This window comes from Ptychodera flava, chromosome 19, assembly GCF_041260155.1.
Source record: "Ptychodera flava strain L36383 chromosome 19, AS_Pfla_20210202, whole genome shotgun sequence".
Classification (NCBI taxonomy): Eukaryota; Metazoa; Hemichordata; class Enteropneusta; family Ptychoderidae; genus Ptychodera; species Ptychodera flava.
The window spans coordinates 21517605-21524969 of record NC_091946.1 but is presented as its reverse complement, the minus strand read 5'-3'; positions in this window follow the sequence as shown (position 1 = coordinate 21524969).

Genomic DNA, 7365 nt, shown 5'->3' with positions numbered 1-7365 from the left:
CAGCTCATTATATACACTGTGTAGTAACTCTCGCCGTAGACTGAACCTGAGCAATGGTAACTCTCGCCGTAGACTGAACCTGGGCAATGGTGTCACTTGTATATTTTGGCATAGATTGTGAAACTATATTAGGGTTTCCAGAGGGTTGTTCACATATTAAAGCACATTACAAAGTGTAAAATATGACTTTATTAATCATAATCATAATTTATTCATAATCATAATTATCACAACAATGGAGTTTCCAGACAGCATATTTACACAAAGTAGACGACATTGTGTGTAAAAAAGTTTTAATATCCTGTAACATTCATATTAATAATTTATTAATATTCATAATTATTTTTTATGATAATAATAGGAAAAAATCATCACAAATTATGCCTACTAGACCTGTGTCCGACCCACATACCCAGGCAAAACCTCGAGCTACTGTACTGCAGCTAGGTCATTGTCTGACATGCATGTCGTTTCGATCTTCTTTTTACTGTGCAGGGGAGAATGAATTACGTTCCTCATGGGTTTCAAATATGTAAAACAAGCGACCTAGCGGCCGATATAGCTCCGCTGTGTTTATGTAAAGAATAACTATTTTTTACACATGTTGATGAAGAAGGTGGAAATCTTTGATAGCTCAATGCAGAGGCCAGAAAAAAGTGGCTAAAATAAGCTGCAAAAATACACAATTGAAGATTTCATCATACTTTGAATATATCACATCGGATCATCCCTAAAGAACATGTCAACCAAAGCTATCTGATGAGTAGTTTTTTGAGAATAAAATTTTCTGACCAAAAACGGCAACAATTGCCCCAAAAAATGAAATTGCAGATTTCATCATAATTTCAAGAGATCAAATTTAATTCATAACTTCATCTATAGAAACCTGTATACCAAATTTCAAAGCTGTTAGACCAGTACTTTTTTTGAGAAACACATTTTTTGACCAAAAATGGGAAAAATTGCCCCAAAAATTCAAATTGCAGATTTCATCATTATTTTTTAATAAATATCATTTAGTTCATCTATAGAAACCTCTATACCAAATTTCAAAGCTATCGGATGAGTAGTTTTGGAAATACACGTTTTGACCAAAAATGGCAAAAATTGCCCCCAAAATACAAAATTACAGATTTCATCAGAAATTCATTATATATTACTTAACTCATCTGTAGAAACCTGTATACCAAATTTCAAAGCTATCAGACCAGTACTTTTTGAGAAACACATTTTTTGACCAAAAATGGCAAAAATTGCCCCAAAATTTACAAAATTGCAGATTTCATCATAATTTCAACAAATGTCATTAAGGCGATCTGTAAGAACCTGTATACCAAATTGCAAAGCTATCAGGTGAGTAGTTTTGGAAATACACATTTTTGACCAAAATTGGCAAAAATTGCCCCAAAAATACAAAATTGCAGATTTCATCACAATTTCAATAAATATCATGTACTTTATCTGTAGGAACCTGTATACCAAATTTCAAAGCTATCAGATAAATAGTTTGGAAATACACATTTTTTGACCAAAAATAGCAAAAATTCCCCCAAAAATACAAAATTTCAGATTTCATCAGAAATTCAATATATATTACTAAGTTCATCTATAGAAACCTGTATACCAAATTTCAAAACTATTAGACCAGTACTTTTTGAGAAATACATTTTTTGACCAAAAATGGCAAAAATTGCCTTAAAAATGCAAATTTGCATATTTCTGCACAATTTGAACAAATCTGAAATAGATCATCCCTAGGGACATATGTACCAAATATCAAAGCTACTATCTGACTGGTAGTTTTGAAGGTGAAGATTTTGAAAGATTTGTTTACCAAAAATGACAAAAATTGCCTTAAAAATACAAATATGCAAATTTCACCACGATTTGAACAAATCTGACTGAAGTCACCCTAAGAAAACTGCATGTCAAATTTCAAAGCAATCGGACAAGCGGTTTCAGAGAAGAAGATTTTTTTACCAAAAACACCAAAAATTGCCCCAAAAATACAAATATTCGCCACGATTTGAACAAACTTAAGTGTGGTCACCCCAAGTGAACTGCATATAAAATTTCAAAGCAATTGGACTTGCAGTTTCAGAGGAGAAGGCAATTGTTGACGGACGACGACGACGGACGACGGACGACGACGGACGACGACGGAAAATCAACCTATTTGATAACCTCCGCGTCGCTGACAGCGGAGCTAAAAAAACCCCGAAGTTTTGAGTGGATTTACGATTTCATTTGCAAAATTTCGAGCGAAAATTTCAGCTTCCCATTTCATCGACGCGACCGTGCAAGAAACCTCAGTCTCCTACCAGTACCACAGTTGCGAGTGGAGTGATACGTACCGGCCGCCGCGTACTATGCATAGAATAAGTGGAAAGGTTATTGAGGTTTTTGCTGATAATTTGCCAAATTAAATGAGAAAAACACTACGAAAATTTCCACACGTTTACACACTGAGTGTTTCAGAGGCCTTTCATGTTAGTGTGGTACAACATGTGATCATGGAGGTAGTAGGAGACACAGTTGCGAGTGGAGTGATACGTACCGGCCGCCGCGTACTATGCATAGAATAAGTGGCCACTTATTCTATGCATAGTACGCGGCGACCGGTACGTATCACTCCACTCGCAACTGTGTCTCCTACTACCTCCATGATCACATGTTGTACCACACTAACATGAAAGGCCTCTGAAACACTCAGTGTGTAAACGTGTGGAAATTTTCGTAGTGTTTTTTAGCTCCGCTGTCAGCGACGTGGAGCTTATCAAATAGGTTGATTTTCCGTCGTCGTCCGTCGTCCGTCGTCGTCCGTCGTCGTCCGTCGTCCGTCAACAATTGCCTTCTCCTCTGAAACCACAATTCTAATTGCTTTGAAATTTTATATGCAGTTCACTTGGGGTGACCTCACTTCAGATTGTTCAAATTGTGGTGATATTTGCATATTTGTATTTTTGGGGCATTTTCTGCTGTTTTTGGTAAAAAAATCTACTTCTCTGAAACCGCTCGTCCGATTGCTTTTAAATTTAATATGCAGTTTACTTAGGGTGACTACAGTCAGATTTGTTCAAATCGTGGTGAAATTTGCATATTTGTATTTTAAAGGCAATTTTTGTCATTTTTGGTAAAAAAATCTTTAAAAATCTTCTTCTTCAAAACTGCTGGTCAGATAGCTTTGATATTTGGTACATATGTCCCTAGGGATGATCTATTTCAGATTTGTTCAAATTGTGCAGAAATATGCAAATTTGCATTTTTAAGGCAATTTTTGCCATTTTTGGTCAAAAAATGTTTTTTTCAAAAAGTACTGGTCTGATAGTATTGAAATTTGGTATACAGGTTTCTATAGATGAACTTAGTAATATATATTGAATTTCTGATGAAATCTGTAATTTTGTATTTTTGGGGCAATTTATGCCATTTTTGGTCAAAAAATGTGTATTTCCAAAACTGCTCATCTGATAGCTTTGAAATTTGGTATACAGGTTCCTACAGATAAACTTAATGATATTTATTGAAATTATGATGAAATCTGCAATTTTGTAATTTTGGGTTAATTTTTTCCATTTTTGGTCAAAAAATGTGTATTTCCAAAACTACTCATCTGATAGCTTTGCAATTTGGTATACAGGTTCCTACAGATCACCTTAATGATATTTATTGAAATTATGATGAAATCAGTAATTTTGTAATTTTGGGGCAATTTTTGCCATTTTTGGTCAAAAAGTGTGTTTCTCAAAAAGTACTGTTCTGATAGCTTTGAAATTTGGTATACAGGTTTCTACAGATGAGCTTAGTAATATATATTGAATTTCTGATGGAATCTGTAATTTTTAATTTTTTGGCAATGTTGCAATTTTTGGTCAGAAAATTTCATTCTCAAAAAACTACTCATCGGATAGCTTTGGTTGACATGTTCTTAGGGATGATCCGATGTGATGTATTCAAAGTATGATGAAATTGTGTATTTTTGCAGCTTATTTAAGCCACTTTTTTCTGGCCATTGCATTGAGCTATCAAAGATTTCCACCTTCTTCATCAACATGTGTCAAAAATAGTTACTCTCTACATAAACACAGCGGAGCTATATCGGCCGCTAGGTCGCTTGTCTCATTTAATTTGGCAAATTATCAGCAAAAACCTCAATAATTCATGGTAACCTTTCCACTTATTCTATGCATAGTACGCGGCGGCCGGTACGTATCACTCCACCCGCAACTGTGTCTCCTACTACCTCCATGATCACATGTTGTACCACACGAACATGAAAGGCCTCTGAAACACTCAGTGTGTAAACGTGTGGAAATTTTCGTAGTGTTTTTCTCATTTAATTTGGCAAATTATCAGCAAAAACCTCAATAATTCAAGGTAACCCTTTCTTCTCAATCGCTTCCTGGAGTTTCAAAGTCATACCAACGAAAATGAGTGAAAAATTTCGATGCAAAAATCGTGCATCAGCGAGAGTAGAGACTGAGAGTATTCATACAGAAATAGCCCATGATTCGAGCTTGGTTTTCGTGTTTTTCGTTTGAATTTTGGCCAAATAGTCGCCTTTTAGTAGGTTTTGAAATTTTTAAAGCATCTAAAAACATTAAATTGACTTTTCATTAACAAACGAAATAAAAAAATGAGAAATTCAATTATTTATCTACAAAATAAAAATATTTTTGGCAAGTGAATCATGCAGCTAAAAAGTGAACAATCAATGTTATGGACGAGAACGTACACGCGTGTGAGCGATTTTCGTTGGGATTCCCCGACCGATCGTTCATTGCTGTGGCGCTCGAATACGCAGTCAGTTTCTGTGAAACGGGATGAAATTTTCTTTCAGGCGAAGTGCTTCAAGTTACTCTTGGGAAAAGTTACTCATTTATCAGTTGTTGTTTTACTGTTTCACGACACATGTTTTTGATTCAATCACTTGTTGACCTGAAAAACAACGATATTTAGTACTCTTTTTCAACAGACTTTTAGTAAGTAGCCGTGGTAACAGCTGTCAAAATACTATCGTTTTCAAAGTACATTTTGAGTGAACTTTGTAAATGAACATTCTGAACCATCGTGTAATGTTATGCTTGGAATTTTGTTGCTTTTGAGGTTTATTCGTGTTTTTTCGTGGTTTTTTATAATTATTGTTTAAGTTATTTATATTTTGTGTTTCTTTCCATCATCAAACATTGACAAGTAAGCTTGTAAAAGTAGCCTTAAATCACTTAAATTAGCATTATGTTTTACTTTCCGGTTTGGAATATGTAAAAATATAAATCAGTTGATTTCTTTTGATTCTTTCCACGTATTTGTATTTTTTCCTGGTTTAAAGTTACTAATATCCTTAACCCTTAGTCTCTACAATCTTAGAAAAAAATGAAACGATTGATTTAATTTAATAAAAAGAAACTTATTGTGACACAGTTCAGTCATTTTCATAACTCTGGTTCAAAATTCAGTGTGCTATACTCATATCTTGACAGTGCTGAACTCTTCTGTCATAGTATCTGCAATTGAAGAATTACTTCACATAGAATAATTTGTAAATGAAAATCAGTGCTGTTGATGATTATTTAATTGTCAGGGTGTTGCCAAATCTTGTGTGTATATAAGTATGTCCGGTTCTGAGATGAGCTGTATTGGCATACAAAAGGAATTTGTTAATAACTGACAATTTAATTAATACAATCAATTTTGAAATTTACTTAAAACTTTTGAGACTGAATTTGTAAATTTACTAAGAATTTTCGGAAGCTAGAGGGGAAACAGATATAACAGTGTGATGGGCGGACCAGAAACTCCATGGAAATCAAGCAGGTTGTTCTTACATGAACATTGCTGTTTGGTGTGTTGATTTGTAACGCTTACACTATGCTAACATGTTTCAACACCCAAGGAAACATTTGCAACTTTATAGTCAATGCGACATATTAATAAAATTATTTTAATTTTGTATCGGAATATCACAAAACAATGTTGTGATCATCGCAGTCCAGCTGTTATGAGTAAGCATGTGTACTTGGCTGGACCGATCAAGTTTCTGCAAAAAATCATTTCACTATCAATGACAAGCTAAAGTGACGTCTTTAATAAATGTGTCCATTCAATATCCAAAGAAAATCAAGGCCATCAATGACACGAAGTAAGTTTGTTAGTCCCCACGGACGAAGTCTGGGGGACTTATAGATTGGGTCATGTCAGTCCGTCCGTTCACACAGATATCTCAGACATGCCCTGGTCAATTTCTTTCAAACTTTGCACAAGGATAGTACCCTACCCCATACAGATGCACGTCGATTTGTTTCTCAATGCGATCAAATTTGGCCGTGTTAGACTCGGAGGACTTTTTAGTTTACACCTCCATAGACTCCCATGTATAAGGCAGTTCTCAATAGACCCCCATGTATAAGACAGTCCTCCATAGACTCCCATGTATAAGTCAGTTCTCCGTAGACGCCCACCGGCATGTATAAGGCAAAGAAAAATAAAAATTTAGTTTCTCATCGTATTCATATTGCAAAAAGGATGTAGTGACACAGTTTTTAGTCCCCACGGATGAAGTCCAGGGGGCTTATAGATTCGGTCATGGTGTCCATCGGTGTCCATTCGTCCATCCGTGAGTCCATCCTTTCACACAGATATCTCAGACATTTTGACAAAATGTCACGTGACCTTGGTGACCTTTGACCTCAAATATACATATTTGTCCATAACTCAGTAACCACAAGTGCTACACCCTTCATATATGGTATGATGGGATGACGCCACATATTATACCTCATTAATCATGCACATATCTAATTTTGAACGAGCCAATAGAGGTAGAGGTCTGATGTTTGGTATATAGAGATAACTTAGCAATACAATTTTTTTTTGACAAAATGTCACGTGACCTCAATGACCTTTGACCTCAAATATACATATTTGTCCATAACTCAGTAACCACAAGTGCCACACCCTTCATATCTGGTATGATGGGAGACCTTATGACGCCACATACTGTACCTCATTAATTATGTGCATATCTAATTCTGAGCAAGCCAATAGAGCTGGATGTCTGCTTTTTCGTATATAGGGATAACTATAGGATTGAAATTTTTTGACAAAATGTCATGTGAACTTGATGATTTTTTACCTAAAATATACGTTTATGTCCATAAATAAGTACCACAAGTGCTATGTCCTTTATATTTAGTAGGATGGGAGACCTTATGACAACACATGCTTTACCTCATTTATTTTGCACATATCTAATTCTGGGCAAGCGAATAGAGGTAGAGGTCTGATTTTTGGCATATAGGGATTTATTAGCAATACATTTTTTTTTCAAAATGTCACGTGACCTCAATGACCTTTGACCTTGATTAT